The sequence below is a fragment of the Mus caroli genome, chromosome 6 (assembly GCF_900094665.2).
Source record: "Mus caroli chromosome 6, CAROLI_EIJ_v1.1, whole genome shotgun sequence".
In the NCBI taxonomy this organism is placed as follows: Eukaryota; Metazoa; Chordata; class Mammalia; order Rodentia; family Muridae; genus Mus; species Mus caroli.
Window position 1 is genome coordinate 140,169,331 of NC_034575.1, and position 16,757 is coordinate 140,186,087.

At 41.5% G+C, this 16,757-nt stretch overlaps 1 protein-coding gene across 1 annotated transcript in view; it reads right to left on the minus strand.

Annotated features, from left to right (window-relative positions):
* The window catches only part of Slco1a2 (solute carrier organic anion transporter family member 1A2), an 82,117-nt gene extending 79,522 nt beyond the window's left edge, over positions 1 to 2,595 (minus strand). The window contains exon 1 of the mRNA XM_021164927.2: positions 2,538 to 2,595. The gene's annotated coding sequence lies outside the window, so the exon portion shown is untranslated. The remainder of the gene's footprint in view (positions 1 to 2,537) is intronic.
* Positions 2,596 to 16,757: the final 14,162 nt, after the last annotated feature.

Here is a 16,757-nt window from a genome sequence, read left to right on the forward strand (position 1 = left end):
TTAGAACAAAGTGTGTGTGTGTGTGTGTGTGTGTGTGTGTGTGTGTGTGTGTGTGTGTGTGTGTGTGTGTGTGTGTATGNTGTGTGTGTGTGTATGTGTGTGTGAGTGTGTGTGTATGTGTGTGTGTATGTGTGTGTGTATGTGTTTGTGAGTGTGAGTGAGTGAGTGTGTATGTGTGTGTGAGTGTATTGTGTGAGTGAGTGTGTGTGTGAGTGTGTGTGTGAGTGAGTGTGTGTGAGTGTATGTATGGGTGTGAGTGTGTGTGTGAGTGTGTGTGTGAGTGTGAGTGAGTGTGTGTGTGAGTGTGTGTGTGTGTGTGTGAGTGTGTGTTTGAGTGTGTGTGTGAGTGTGTATGTGTGTGTGTGCGCGCGTGCGTGTATGTGTGTGTGTGTGAGTGTATGTGTGTGCAAAAAGCAAAATTACAAATACTTTTAAATCACAAAGTTTAGGTCTGATAAGATGGCTCAGCAGGTAAATGCACTTACAGACAGCTAAGTCCCATCCCTGGGAACCTTCACAGGGAAGAGAGAACTAATTCTCTACACATACATACATGTGCTACATGTACCTACCACACATATACACTCACACAAACCCACACAGATAAATAAATGAAAAAATTAATACAATCTTTAAAAATAAGCTGAAATAACTTTAAAAGTTAAGTCAAAGAATAAACATGTCAGACTTGCCTGTGAAAATAAAAATATATATTTAAAAAAAAAAAGATAGTAGGCACGGCCACATGAGATCCAAAATCATGGCCCTGATCCAATTAAAACAGTATGCTTTGAGCACAAACAGACGAGCAGGCTGCTGGCACAAAGCTGAATCCAATGAGAACCAGGACAATGGTAGTGTAATATGTATGAATAGCTCAACAGGAAACCTGAAGCATTAATGATGGCTTTGATCATATGTCTAGAATCCCTCTGGCAAAAACAGACGAGAAACAGCCATGCCCAGTGTCAGGCTCAAAAATTCAAAGGACAAAAGACTGGCGGGTTTTAAAAAAGAAATTCTAAACTTGCAAAGTTGGGAATTATTAATCTGAGGGAAAAAAATCTTTAAAAAGATATTTTTAAAGGGGACACAAAAGCAGCAAAAATCAAACAATAAAAAGCATAGTGGGAAAGTGTGGGTCTACTTCATAATAATCCGATAATCCCCAGGCTTAAAAACATCACAAATAGAGGGAAAATGGTGGCATGGGGAAGTATCCAAAGAATGGAAAGAAAGCAGTTTGTGACTCTAATGTGAGGCCAAATATAGCTCCTATAAAAGGGAAATAACCAAAGTGGGTTTTCACAGGGGTAGGTGCAGAGACAATTCACCCAAAACAATCTACGCCCTGGCTTCAGGCAGTAAATGAAGGCAATCAAGAGCTCCCCGATACCCAGTGGCAGGGTGTGGAGTGGTGGGTCTGTGAACAGCAGGACACCAGGCCTGTGTGATTTCACTTTGGGAGACCCACCTGCTGTCACCTACAGACCAAGCACGATTTATATATGTACACTGACACAGTAAGTTTTCCACAAAACTTAAATGAAGATAGCAACAAACCCCAACTATCAGATGGTCTTAAAAGTCAGAATGAAAGAGGATCTATGTCTATGGTTACATGCAATGACACACATGCAAAGACACACACAAGCAATGACACACACATGCAATGACACACACATGCAATGACACACACATGCAATGACAAACATTCTTGTATGTTGTTTGTGAATACAGAAAAAATATGAAGATAAGCAACAACTGACTATGCGTTATTGTTTGTTTGTTTGTTTGTTTGTTTGTCTTTAAGTAATGTTTTTCTTTTTAATTTTAGCATGAATGCTCATGAAGAGTAGAGGGGGCAGTGTGTGGACAGTATGAATGTTGAGGGCTTTCCATTGGGATCTGGAGGGTGGGAGATAAGAACCTATGGAGAGGGCAGGAGAGATGGCTCAGCACCGGCTGCTCTTCCAGAGCTCCTGAGTTCAATTCCCAGCAACCATATGGTGGCTCACAACCATCTGTAATGGGATCTGATACCCTCTTCTGGTGTGTCTGAGGACAGCTACAGTGTACCTATATACATAAAATAAATAAATCTAGAAATGAAAAAAGAAAAAAGAAAGAACCTATGGAGAATGCAAGGCTTATGGGAAATGGAAAGGCTGACACAGGGGACCTAAACAAAGAAAGAGAGGCCTTCCAGGCCATTGACAAAGCAAAAAGCAAACAACAACACTCCTGAGACTCCAGTTAGACTCTTTTCTAATTCACCAAACCACTTGTAACTACACACTTAAAAACTCCAGGCACACCAAACTTTGTGGAGGAATAAACAATCATTTTTTGCCATTGCACAGAATAAATCCAGTATTAAATCTAGTTGCTGTTGCTATCAAGAATTTAAAGAGCCAATATTAGAAAACTCAAAGAATCTTAAATTTATAACTTATAATGAAATCTGCCTCTTGTTTTCCCAAGCAAAAATTGCCGGATTGGACCCACAACCAGCAGAGGAAATGAGCGACTTTTACCTGAGCATTCCTCACCAATCCCACTGACAGTTGCTGCTGGTGTATAAGCTCATGGATGCTTTCATAAGTAAAGTTCTGAGAGGCTGGCAGGAGAGACACCCTGCAGAGTGTAGACAGAGCCTTCTGTCCCTTGGAAAAGCAGGCGGGTGAATAAAGAGATCTTTGTTTATATAACTTCTAATCTTTTGTTAAAGTTTCTTTGGTTTTGAAGGTTGCATAAAACAGGTTATAATCTTGAAAACAGATTCCAAGATTAGCCACTTGGAGCCTGAGGCCCCTCCCTCCTGATTTATTTGGTTTCAAGCAGTTAACTCCTCAGTGACCTTGGCTCCAATTGAAACATCTTGTCAAAAGACCAGAGAAAGCTCCCTCAGATGTTGCTTCCTGTTACTGGCCCTCGGATTTTTTTTTCTCTTCTCATTAAGAAGCCTTTAGCAAGCCTCATGTACTTTTACAATTGCCCACTTCATGAATTTAGATGTGCACGGAGGGCCTGGGGGAAGACTGATCCATCACAGAGGTGTAGGTAGGCATGATATCCCTGCCAGCTGGCTTCTGCGTTTCCATGAGTTAAAGAATTAAAAGACAGCACCACTGTGTTTATAGGCAAGCCTTGCAGGCTTCTCATATAGAAAGGGAGGCTCCAAAGGGTGTGCAATACCAACTTTAAGGTATTTAGGGGTTGGGTTGGGGGTTAGGATGTCCTACTTGGTGTGTAACCTTCTCTCTCTTGTCCATTGTTCTAAAAGTATCTATGTATCCCGTTTTCTACTAGAGATAATGTTTCTGTCTCTGGAATTATTGATTGTCTGGGGTAAGAGTTGGTCTCCTAATTTTTTCTATTCTTTATGGTGTGGCCAATAAAGACAGACTCACTAACTAGAGAAATAGAAACTTACTGCTGGAGATAAAAGCACATGCACAAACATACACACACACACACACACGAATGAAGGAAGGAAAGAAGGAGGAACGGAAGAGCAGGAGAGGGAGAAGTAGAGGGAGAGGGAGAGACAGAGATAGAGACAGAGAGAACATTTAACTGCCTAGCTTAAAATAGACTTACCCACCAACCCTTCTCCCATCCTCAGTGCCCACAACCTGAGATCTGGCTTTAATCTCTAGAACCCACATTTAAAAGCTGGACACTTGAAATGTGGAGTCAGGCAGATCCCTGGAACTTCCAGTCTAGTCATCCTAGCCTACTTGACAATCTTCAGGCCAGTTCATGACCCTGTCTCAAAACCCGGAGGTGGATGGTGCCTGTGTGACACTTAAAACTGACTTCTGGTCTCCATAAGAATACACACCTGTTGAGGGAACACGCTTGTGCCTCTGCCCTGGAGGCCTGGCTGGCCATGCACTGGCAGGCAATGGCAGACCTGTTCTTATCTCATGGAGACTCTCTGGCCCGGAGCTCCCAAAATGTCTCCACCTATCCCTGTAAGTTCCCACTGGCAGGTCGTTACCACACCAACCCTGTGCTTCAAATCTCTCACAACCTTTGTGGTGCACATCAGGCAAACCACGCTTTGCCACTGTACCTTTCTTTCTTGAACCGGGACAAGCTGCCACATGAAGGAAAACTCAACACAAACTTAGTTTAGAAATGACAGTAACTCAATCACTGGGTGCAGCAACTAAAATCCTAATCTTGTAAGCCTTATTAAATCTAAATCGTCCAGTGGCGAATCCTGATGGATCCTCCATTGAAACCGAGAGACACTCGTAGCTACATCTTGTCCTCATGCTATCCCCGTCCAAAAAGACTTAACTCTCTCCTGCTTCCTCTCTTCCTCTGTCCAACCTGGAAGTCCCACTTACTCACCCAGCGATTGGCTCCTTTACTCATTAGGGGATTGGTTCACAAGAAGTCACCTGAGTATGTGACTCACTCCTTGTCTGCAGCCCCTCCCAGAAGAAGGGAATTAGCATCAAATACAAACAGCACCAGGCCTATCCACAAAACACACCCACACTCACATGGACAGGGTTATGCCCACCCAAAAGTAGAATGAACGCATAAAAAGAAGAATTGGGAAAACCAGAGAGATGCTGTTGCTTAGTGTTTAGTCAAAGAAAGCCAGGACAGTCTCTCTGAGCATCTATTGCTCCTCCCAGCACTTCTTACCCGACCCCCTATCTTAAATGTCTCTAATCCAGGGGCTGGGTTCTGCCTTCCTCCCCCCAGCTTCTCTGATTCCTATTCAATTCAGCCATTTCAGCTATGCACCCCATTGGCCCTTTGGTCCACAGCTTCTCTTTTCACTTCTCTTTGCCCCACCCCCCCATACACACACACACACACACTTTCTTCTCCTCTTGCCCCCATCTTTCATGGCCCTGATCAGTCTGGACCCTTCCAGATGTCCCTGATTATTCTCTGCCATATATATACAATCAAACCTTCTCTTTGGCCATTCCTAGAAATGATCACGTCCTCATTTTCATTCTCTTAGTGGTTAAGTGTATGTTGCTCTTTCAGGGGAACCAAGTTTGGTTCTCAGCATCCACATTGGGCAGCTCAGAAACTCCTGTGACTACAGGTCTGCGGATCTAATGTCCTTTTCCTTGGAAGTCCACACACATGACATACATTGACACAAATAAAGAAAATAGTTCTAATACAATGAAAAGGATGTATATTAAACAAGTGCTTATAGTTCAGTGTAGCTGGAGTGGCTCAGGAAAGCTTGACAGGAATAAATGGAAGGGGTCAGTGGATGCAGGCAGGCACTTGCTTTCCAGGATGCTGCTGATGCTTGTGAACACGATTTAACACGGGAGAGAACCAGAGCTCGCAGAGTAGCAGATCCGTGATTTTTCTAGGAAGATTGGACTAGAGCCATGTCTAGCCATGAGATAGCCACACCCTAGGGAATTTAGGATGAAATGAAAATAATATAGCAGATTGTTTTGGTTTTGTATTAATATTTATTCATTTGGAGATATCATTTATCAGATGATATTTATTACAGAATTTCTATTCTTATATTAACAAATAAAATGCTTTCCCCAGAACTTTGGACTCTGCCTAGCTTGATAATCTTCCTGGGGTACATTGCTGGTGACCCTATCCCTGCCTGCCATAATTCTCCCTGTCTCTTTATACCATAGAGGTACACAGGCCTTGAGGTACAGGCTCGTTCCACTCCCTTGCCACACCCATAATGTCTTGGTCCTCCCAGATAGCTGTGTGTGTTTCATGTTGTCTGCCAGTCTCTTGCCTCTGGACTGCTTGTCTGGTCTCCCAGGTCTGTCTGGCCTTGAATTTCCCCTCTCTAGCTCAGCCTGCACATGCTGGGAAGAGCTATTATGCTCCTTTCTGACTTGCTAATCACTAACCCCTGACATTCAGTCCCAAGCTTCCCCAGGCCTTTATTAGTCCCATAAGGGGCCCTCACCTTACTCTTCTCCTAGGGAGGCTGAAGGACAGCAACCAAGTCCTTCAGCCAAGTTCCTTCCTATGGAGTTTTTCCTTTCCCTCCAGTGTAAAAAGCCTATTTGGAGGAAGAGAATGGGATAGCGGGAGGGATAATCTAAGATCCAATCTCACTTTATAGCCTGTCACTTGGATAGCCTAAGAGTGGATGTTCACATATCAGTGAAATGTGACACGCTCTAGGTCATTTGAAGCCTTGTTTTATCCCAGTTCCAACAGTGACTGTGAGTCATTTTGGACATGCTAACTAGCCTGTGTTTTTAATACTTCTTAAGATTTGTGTGTTGGTTGTGCATATGCATGGCACATGCACATGTGTGTGTGCACACTTGTGTGAGTGTGTGTATGTGTATGTGTGTGTGTGAACACACAAATGCTCATGTGCGTGTGTGAAGTCACATGCTGCTGAGGAGGGATGCATGCTCACCCCTGTGCACCAGGGCCAGAAGAGGGCAACAGTGTCCTTCTCTGTCACTCTCCACCATCCCTTCGAAGCAGTGCCTGTCTCTGAACCTGAAGTTTACATTTCTAGGCCTAGCTGAAAACCTGCCAGCCCTAGTGATCTCTGTCTCTGCCTACATCAGAGCTAGAATTACAGAAGTCAGTGGGACGATGGCTTGTTAGTAGGGGCTGAGGTCCAAACTCTGACCCTTAAGGCTGTGTAGCAGGCTTTCTCAACTACTGAGCCTACTTTTATCCAGTCCTGACTTCTATTTTCATTTTTTTTTTGAGACAAGTTCTGACCTTGAGGCCATTGTGTAGCTAAGGCTGTCACTGAATTCATGATCTCCCCACCTCCCCCTCACCATGCGCTTACCACGTGCGTGCGGGATCTTGGGACCATCAGAGTCTGTCTCTACTACCCAGTTTCTTTCTCTGCAGAGATGTTAATCATGACAGCAGACACCTCCTGAGTTAGTGAGAGGATTAAAATATGCAGTAGGTTCCTAGGCTGGCCCGTGCACAGAAGCACTCAGGAACTTGCAAGTCACCCTCTGGGTGAGGTGACCAGAGAGATCAGCCAGCCTCCCACTCTGGAAGTAGAGGTCAGTTTACCCATGGAGCTTGATGCTGTGCAGACATCTGTGGCTCTGTTTTTCTGGAAATAATGAAAGAACTGAAATAACGAGAAATCTCACGCACAGCAGTTGATGTGTGAAGCTGGTGACATCTGAGACCAAGGGAGACTGGAAAAGTGTGCCAGTTGATTTGCCTAAGTGTCCTTGTGCAAACAAATGCACATGCATCCACGCCTCGTGGCTTTTAAATGTATTTACCAAGTGGATGCTACAAATGTATTCTCCCTCCTTTCTTACTTTTCTTTCTCCAGAAAATGTTATGGCATGTTATGCATTCACATATGCCATCTCTCTTCAAAAGAAATAACCAAATTGCCTCTGCCCTGGCTGGGCCGTGCTAGCATGTGTGCCTTTAATCCCAGCACTTGGGATTCAGAAGCAAGCATGTCGCTGTCAACTCAATGTCAGCCTGTCCTACAGAGAAAGCTCTGACCTATCTCAAAAAAAAAAAATGACATCTGTCAAAAATGGGTAGGTCTGTGCCTGTCTGGTGCCGTCTTCCTGCTGTATTCCTGCCCTTCTTCAGCTTCTGTCAATGTCCCCCCAAAGATTTAGTGAAAGGATTTATGAAAATAGCCTGTGGAAGCCACCAGGACTACAAAACAAACCAAAGTGGCAGAAATGAGCCGCCAGAGGCCGCACGCTGTGGTGGTCTGAGAAGGTCTGTGGGGAGACGATGCTTGCACTGCAGTGAGCATTAAGAGAGTATTTTTGTCGGCTGTAAGAGTTTTGGGTTGAAGTTCTTAGTGTCTTTCACACATAGAATTATACTGCAAATGAATAATTTGCCCCTTTGTACTGCCTTTATCTTTCATAGTGTTAAGGGTACAATGCACACTACTGGGAGATGCAAAGAATCACCAGTCTCACTCTGCTGTGAACTCTGTAAGCTACAGTATTGACTGGCCTAGCCAGATAAGCTCCCTGGTGAAGTCATAGCGTGACTATTACAGGAATAGTCAACCACCTTTTTATTGGATTTCAGTTACCCTCCACAAGATGAAGCCCATACTTGGCTAAGAAGCTATGGCGAGGCAGGTTGTAGGCCTTAGGAGAGAACCTACTGCTATTTTACAAAGTTTTTGTACTTTTCCACACCAACCCCAAAAACTCCATCACGGAATTAAAACTAGAGTAGAGCATAGCTTTAACTGGTCTTGAAAAAAAGAAAAAAAAAAGGAAACAAATTGTATGAGTAGAGGAGGAGAGATGGTAGAGATGAATCTGGGAAGAGTTAGAGAAGATGATGGATATGATTCAAAACATGAAACTCTCAAATAACTAATAAAAGTATTGTCTAATTTATTTTTTTAATTCCATAGGTACATGTAAGATATCCCTCATTTATCCCTCCAACTCCTCCAGGATCCTCCATTACACTTCTTTCCCAAGTTCACGTCCTCTTTTTGTCTTTATTTAAGGCTGCCCAGATGCATGTGTCAGGGCACGACACCACTGAAGCATGGAGAACCTAGCTGTGTCCACACTAGTAAAGAAAAGTGACTCTCCCTGACCCAGAGCCACCAGCTACCAAAAGTCTTCACGTGGGGGTGGGAGCCTGGGAACCGCTAATCAGTTCATGCTAGAATTTCTAATGGCATGATTTTGTGCGGGTCTTGTAAAGGTAACCAGAGTTGCTGTGAGACTGTGTGTGCAATGGCCATGCCATGCACAGGTGACAGTATGGCATGATGTTCCTCTCCATCCTCTGACTCTTACATGCTTTCTGCCCCATCTTACCAGACGTCTCCTGTGCGCATTCAGAGTGCTTTGGGCAGATACACCAAGGACTTACTGATCAATGCTTTTTACAAGGAAAAGTCTAGAAAACTCCATGGCAACCCATTGGATAGGGGCTCTTAGTCGTTAGGACTCCAGGTTATTACATCTACTAGTCATCACTCATTATCCTCTGACAAAACTGACTTGCCCCCAAAGCACAGCCAAATCTGAATGAATGCCAAAAGAATGCTATCACCATCTGGAAACTTCATTTGCTGATAACTGCCACTTGGTTACAAACAACATTTTCTTCCCATTTCTTTGTTTCAGTCAGCTACCCTCGTTTTTTTTAATTACAAATAATGCCTTCTCTTTGAATAGACCTATATCCAAGGTCACTTGTCTTTCCCATGACAGAAAACAAAATGGGTTGAAAGATGGCATGGTTGCCTCTTGCTTTGAGGCACTTCACAAATGAGGGAGTAGCCAACAAAGAGAATGTCTGGGGATTTGAAGAAAGGAGAAACACATATGACCACCGAATTCTGATCTTACAATTGTAATTGCATTGAATATATTAAAACATTGTTTTGTAAAATTCAGTGAAAGCTCTTAAACTATAATCTCAAAACTTGAGAGGCAGGAGGGACACCACAAGTTCCAGACCAGACAGATCTATACAAGTTCTCAGGCCAGGCAGGGCTACACAGCAAGTTTGTTGGCCAACTGAGACTACATACCAAGGTCCTGTCTCAAATGGAAACCCCAAATAAAGGAATATTGCATTGTATGTGTGTTAGTAAATGGGGAAACTTGTTGTGTAGACTGGATGACTTACAATCTTCTGAAGAAGCAAATACATCTTTAAGAAGGACAGAATCTTTTAGCTTTTTAAATAAAAAGGGGGATAATAACATAAAAGGTATGAAAATTGTGTCTAAGGAGGGAGATATTTTGTAAAAGGTTCATTTAAAAAGATAAAATAAATACAAACCCTATCTCATTAATAACACACAATGATAAAAATATGTAGAAGATAGGGTACAGCCAATATCATAAAAAACTTAAAGTTTAAGAAATTAAATTCAGCACTTCAGTCCCCAGGCTACAGCTCAACATGCCTCCCAGGAGGTCTGCTGCCACCTAGGACAGTCAAGTGAAATAGCCACACCCCAGTCAACTGCGTGATGGACCCCCAAAACCCAGCAGCCAAGAGGTTCACCCCATTCTCTCTATGCCCTACATTCCAATCAATACCTCTAGCTGCAATCCCAGATCTACACTCCAGTTCCCGGGTTAAAGGTCAGCCTGGCTTTCTCGGGGCCTGCTGCCACTCAGAACAAACAGCACAGCCTGTGTCCCTGGAGGCTTGCTGCCACCCAAAACAAAGACTACCAGCTTGACCTGTTTCCCTAGAGGCCTGCTGCCACCCAAGGCAACCAGAGGCCTGCTGCCACCCAAGGCAACCAGAGGCCTGCTGCCACCCAAGGCAACCAGAGGCCTGCTGCCACCCAAGGCAACCAGAGGCCTGCTACCATGAGGGATTACCAGCTCTACCTGTAGTTCTAGATGCCTACTACCACCAGGGACTACCAGGCCACCCAACACCAGAGATAACTAGATGGACGAAGGCCAATGCAAGAAAACAATCGGCAAAAGCAAGGGCAATATGGCACCATCAGAATCCAGCTCTCCCTACTACACTGAGCCCTGGATATCCTAACACACCTAAAGAGCAAGACAATGAGCTTAAGTCTTATCTCATGAAGATGACAGGAGGCCTTAAAAGAGGAAATAAGTAAGTCCTTTAATGAAATAGAGGAAAATACAATCAAAGAGGTAGAGGTTTTTAAAGAGGAAACAATAAATATAAAGAAATACAGGAAAATACAATCAATCAGGTAAAGGAAGTGAATAAAACTGTTTAAGACCTGAAAATTAAAACAGAAGCAATAAAGAAAGCACACACAGAGGCAGCCCTGAAAATAGAAAACATAGGGAAAAGAACAGGAATTACAGATGAGGGTATCATAATCAGAACACAAGAGAAGCAAGAGAGATCTTCAGGTGTAGAACATACAATAGAAGAAATTGATGTATAGGCCAATGAGTATGCCAAATCTAAAAAGTTTCAAACACAAAACATCCAGGAAATTTGGGACACTGTGAAAAGACCAAACTTAAGCATAAGAGAAATAGAAGATGGGGATTTCCAGATTAAAGGCCCAGAAAATATCTTCAACAAAAATCACAGAAGAAAATTCCTCAAACCTAAAGAAAGAGATGGCTATAAATAAATGTACAAGAATCTTACAGAATACCAAAAATATTGGATCAGAAAATAAAATCCTCCTACAAAATACTAATCAAAGCACCAGATGTGCAAAACAAAGAAAGAATTTTAAAAGCTGCAAGAAAAAATGGACAAGTAACATATAAAGACAGACCTATCCGAATTACACCTCACTTCTCAACAGAAACTTATAGGACAGAACAGCCTGGACAGATGTCTTGCAGACCCTACAAGAGCACAGATGTGAGCCCAGATTACTATGCCCAACAAAACTTTCAGTCACCATAGACGGAGAACCAAGATATCCCATGACAAAACCAAATTTAAGCAATATTTTTTTCACCTATCCTGTCCTAAAGGGGATACTACAAGAAAAACTCCAACATAAGGAATGTAACTATACCCAACAAACACAAGAAATTAATAATTTCATAGCAAAACCGAAAGAAGACAAACTCTCTTTCTCTCTCTCTCTCTCTCTCTCTCTCTCTCTCTCTCTCTCTCTCTCTCTCTCTCTCTCTCTTTCTCTCTTTCAAACACACACACACACACACACACCACTAACATCAAAATAACAGGAACATTGGTCATCGATATCTCTCAATACCAATGGACTCAATTCCCCAATAAAAAAAACACAGGCTAACAGAATGGATTCGTAAATAGGATCCATCATTCTGCTGAATGCAAGAAACACACCTCTAAAACAAAGATAAACATGACCAACCACAGAGTAAAGGGCTGGGGAAAGATTTTCTAAGCAAATTTACTCAAGAAACAACTGTAATAACCATTCTAGATCTAATAAAATAGCCTTTCAGGCAAAAGCAATCAAAAGAGATAGGGAAGGACACCTCATACTCATCCAAAGTAAAACACATCCAGATTTTTGAATCCAAATGCAAGGACACCCACATTTGTAAGAAAAACATAACTAAAACTTAGATAACACATCTAAACACACACAATAATAGTGGAAGACTTCAACACCCCACTCTTACTGATTAAAAGGTAATCAACATAGAAACTAAGCAGAAAAATAATGAAATTAACAGAAGTTATGAATCAAATGAACCTAATAGATATCTATATAGACCATTGTACCCAAACACAAAACAATACAGTTTTTTCTCAGCACCTCATTGAACCTTCTCTGTGTACTTGGACACAAGCAATCCTCAACAAATACAAGAAGATTGAAATAACCTCTTGCATATTATCAGATCACTATGGATTAAAACTGGATATCAACAACAACTGAAACAACAGAAGCCTACAAACTCATGGAGATTAAACAACCCCCTATTCAATGACCACTAGGTCAAAGAGGGTATAAAGAAAAAAATCAAAGACTTTCTAGAATTCAGTGAAAATGAAGGTACAACATACCCAAACTTGTGGGACACTATGAAAGCAGTGCTAAGAGGAAAACTCATAACACTAAGTGCCTTCATAAAGAAATTGGAGAGTTTTCATACTAATGACTTAAAAGTACACCTAAATGCTCTAGGGAAAAAAATAAACAAGTGCATCCAAGAGGAGTAGATGGCAATAGATAATCAAACCCAGGGCTGAAATCAATCAATTAGAAACAAAGGGAACAATACAAAGAATCAACAAAATCAAGAGCTAGTTCTTTGAGAAAATCAACAAGATATAGAACCCCTTAGCCAAACTTACTAAATGGCAGAGAGACAGTATCCAAACTAACAAAATCAGAAATGAAAAGGGAGACATAACAACAGACAATGTCGGAACTCAAAAAATCATTATGTCTCACTTCAAAAGCCCATACTCTGCAAAATTGGAAAAAAATCTAAATGAAATGGATGATTTTTCTAGATAGATAGCACTTACCAAAGTTAAATCAAAATCAGGTAAACTATTTAACTAGTTATTTAACCACTAAAATAGAGGCACTCATTGAATTCTCCCCCAAAAAGAACAAAAACAAACAAACAAACAAACAATAACAACAACAACAACAAAGAGAGCCAGATAGGTTTAGCACAGAATTCAGAATTCCTCCCGATTTTCAAAGAAGAGCTGTCAATACTCCTCAAACCATTCCACAAAATAGAAACAAAAGGAACACTGCCAAGCTCATTCTAAGAGCCAGTCACCCTGGTACCTAGGCCACACAAAGACTCAACAAAGAAAAAGAATTTCAGAACAATCTCTCCCTTCTGAATGAACACTGATGCTAAAATACTTGCAAACTGAATCCAGGAACACATCAAAAACATCACCCACCATGATCAAGTAGGCTTCTTCCCAGGGAGGTGGGTGGTTCAATATACAAAAATCCACCAATGTAACCCACCATACAAACAAACTGAAAGTAAAAAAACTCACATGATCATCTCATTAGATGCTGAAAAGCCTTTGACCAAGTCTAACACCACTTTATGTTTAAAAAAAAAAATAGTCTTTGAGAGAAAAGGGATACCAGGCACATACCTAAACAAATAAAGTCAATATGCACCAAGCCAATAGTTAACATCATTTTTTATTTTATTTTTTTAACTTTTCACTTTACATCCAACTCACTACCTCACGCCCTGTCACTCTCTCCCACAATCCTTCCCCCCTCCCCTTCTCCTCTGAGCATATGGGGGCTCCCCTGGGTATCCCCCTTATCCTGGTACTTCAAGTCTCTGTGAGGCTAGGTGCTTCCTCTCTGCCTCTTCTCCCACTGAGGCCAGACAAGGCAGACCAGCTTATAGAACATATCCTATGTATAGGCAACAGCTCTTGGAATAAACCCTGTTCCAGTTGTTCGGGGCCCACCTAGAAGGCCAAGCTGCAACTCTGCCACACATGAGTGGGGAGATATACGTCCAGCCTGTATATGTTCTTCACTTGGTGTTTCAGACTCTGGGATCCCCAAGGGTCCAGGTTAGTTGACTTTGTTGTTCTTCCTGTGGAATTCCTATACCATTCCTGGTCTGCAATCCTTCCTCCTGTTTTCCATAAGAGTCCTCAAGCTCCATCCACTGTTTGTCTGTGGATGTTTGTATCTATTTGTGTCAGCTGCTGAGTAGAGCCTCTCAGAGGACAACATGCCCCTGTCTGCAAGCATAACAGAGTATCATTAATAGTGTTAGAGATTGGTGCTTGCCCATGGGATGGGTCTCAAGTTGTGCCAGTTATTGGATGGCCATTTCCTCAATCTCTGCTCCCTCCCCTGTGCCTGCATTACTTGTAGACAGGATAAATTTGGGGTTGAAAATTTTGTAGAAGGGTTGGTGCCTCTATTGCTCCACTGGGGTTCCTCTCTGGCTACAGGAGGTGACATCAACATCAAATTAAATGGGGAGAGACTTAAAACAATTCCATGAAAACCAGGAACAACTCAAGGCTGTCCACTCTCTCCTTATCTCCTCAATATAGTACCTGACATTCTAGCTAGAGCAATAAGACAACTAAAGGAGATCATAGGATTACAAATTGGAAAAGAAGTCAAAGTATCACTGTTCCCAGATGATATAATAGTATGCATAAGTGACTCCAAAAATTCTACCAGTAAATTCCTATAGCAGATAAACACTGTCCAGCAAAGTGGCTGGATACAAAATTCATGCAAAAAAAAAATAACAACAACAACAAAGAAAAAAACACAAAAAAACAGTGTGGTCCCCCTTTATACAAATAATAAGTGGACTGAGAAAGAAATCAGGGGGAAAATACTCTTTACAATATTATACAAATATTATAAAATATATTGCTGTACTGCTAATCAAGCAAGTGAAAGATCTGTATGACTAGAACCTCAAGTCTCTGAAGAAAGAAACTGAAGAAGATATCAGAAGATAGAAAGATCTCCCATGCTCATGGATCAGGAGGATTAACATAGGAATCCACCTTACCAAAAGCAATCTAGAAATGTAGTGTACTTTCATCAAAATTTCAACACAATTCTCTATAGAAACCCAAAAGAATAATTCTCATCTTCCTATGGAAAAAGAAAAAAATCCCAGATAGCTAAATAAAATAAAACAGCTTCTAAAGGTATCATTATTCCTGATTCCTAGCTGTTGTACAGAGAAATATTAATAAAAACAGCATGGTATTGGTATAGAAACAGACAGACTAATCAATGCAATCAAATTGAAGACCCAGAAATACACCCACATACCTATAGACACTTGATTTTTTACAAAGAAGCCAAAACCATACAATGGAAAACAGCATCTTTAACAAATGGTGCTGATATAACTGTATGTCTGCATGCAAATAGATCCATATTTATCACCCTGCACAAAACACAAGTACAAATGGATCTAAGAGTTCAACATGAAACTGGATATACTAAATCCCATAGAAGAGAAAGTGGGAAATAGCCTTCAGCACATTGGTACAAGAGATAACTTCCTAAACAGAACAATGGCTCAGGCTCTAAGTTCACAATTAATAAATGGGACCTCATGAAACTAAAAAGTTTCTATAAGTCAAAGGACAGTATCAATAAGACACAACATCAGCCTACAGATTGGAAAAATTCACCAACCCTACATCTGACAGAGGGGTAATATCAAAACTATATAAAGAACTTAAAGAGTTAGATACCAACAAACCAAATAACCCAATTTTAAGAATGAAGTGCAGAGGGGGTGAGAAGACTCAGCGGGTAAGAACACTGACTGCTCTTCCAAAGGTCTTGAGTTCAAATCCCAGCAACCACATGGTGGCTCACAACCACCTGTAATGAGATCTGCCGCCCTCTTCTGGTGCATCTAAAGACAGCTAGAGTGTACTTATGTATAATAATAAACAAATCTTTGGGCCGGAGTAAGCAGGAACTGAGCGAGCATGGTCAGCCAGAGCTAGCAGAGGTCCTAAATTCAAATTCCAACAACCACATGAAGGCTCACAACCATCTGTACACTACAGGGTACTCATATATGTAAAGTAAATAAATAAATCTTAAAAAAAAAAAAAAGAATGGAGTGCAGAACTAAACAGAATTCTCAGCAGAGGAATCTTGAATGACCAAGAAACATTTAAAGAAATGTTCAACATCCTTAGTATTCAGGGAAATGCAAATAAAAATGACCCTAAGATACCATCTTATACCCATCAGAATGACTAAGGTCAAAACCCTCAAGTGACAACACATCCTGGAAAGACTCTGGAAAAAAGAGGAACACCCCTCCTCTGCTTGTAGGAGTGCAAACTTGTTCAACCACGCTGGAAATCAATCTGTTGGTTCCTCAGAAAATTGGGAATAGTTCTACCTGAAAACCCAGCTATACCACTCCTGGGCAGATACTCAAAAGATGCTCCAGCATATATATCACAAGGACACATGCTCCACTACATTCATAGCAGCCTTATTGGTAATAGCCAGAAGCAGGAAGCAACCCAGATGTCGGTCAACTGAAGAATGGATGCAGAAAATTATACAACAAAACACTATTCAGCTACTAAAAACTAAAACATCATGAATTTTTCAGGCAAATGGATAGAGCTAGAAAATATCATCCTGAATGAGGTAATCCAGACCCAAAAGGACACGCATGGTATGTACTCACTGATAAGTGGATATTAACCCAAAAGTACAGAATATCCATGGTACAACACACAGACTGTAAGAAGTTTAACAAGAAGGAAAGTCCAAGTCAGGAGGTTTCAATCCCACTTCAACAAGAGACCAAAATAACCATGGGAGGCAGAGAGAAGGA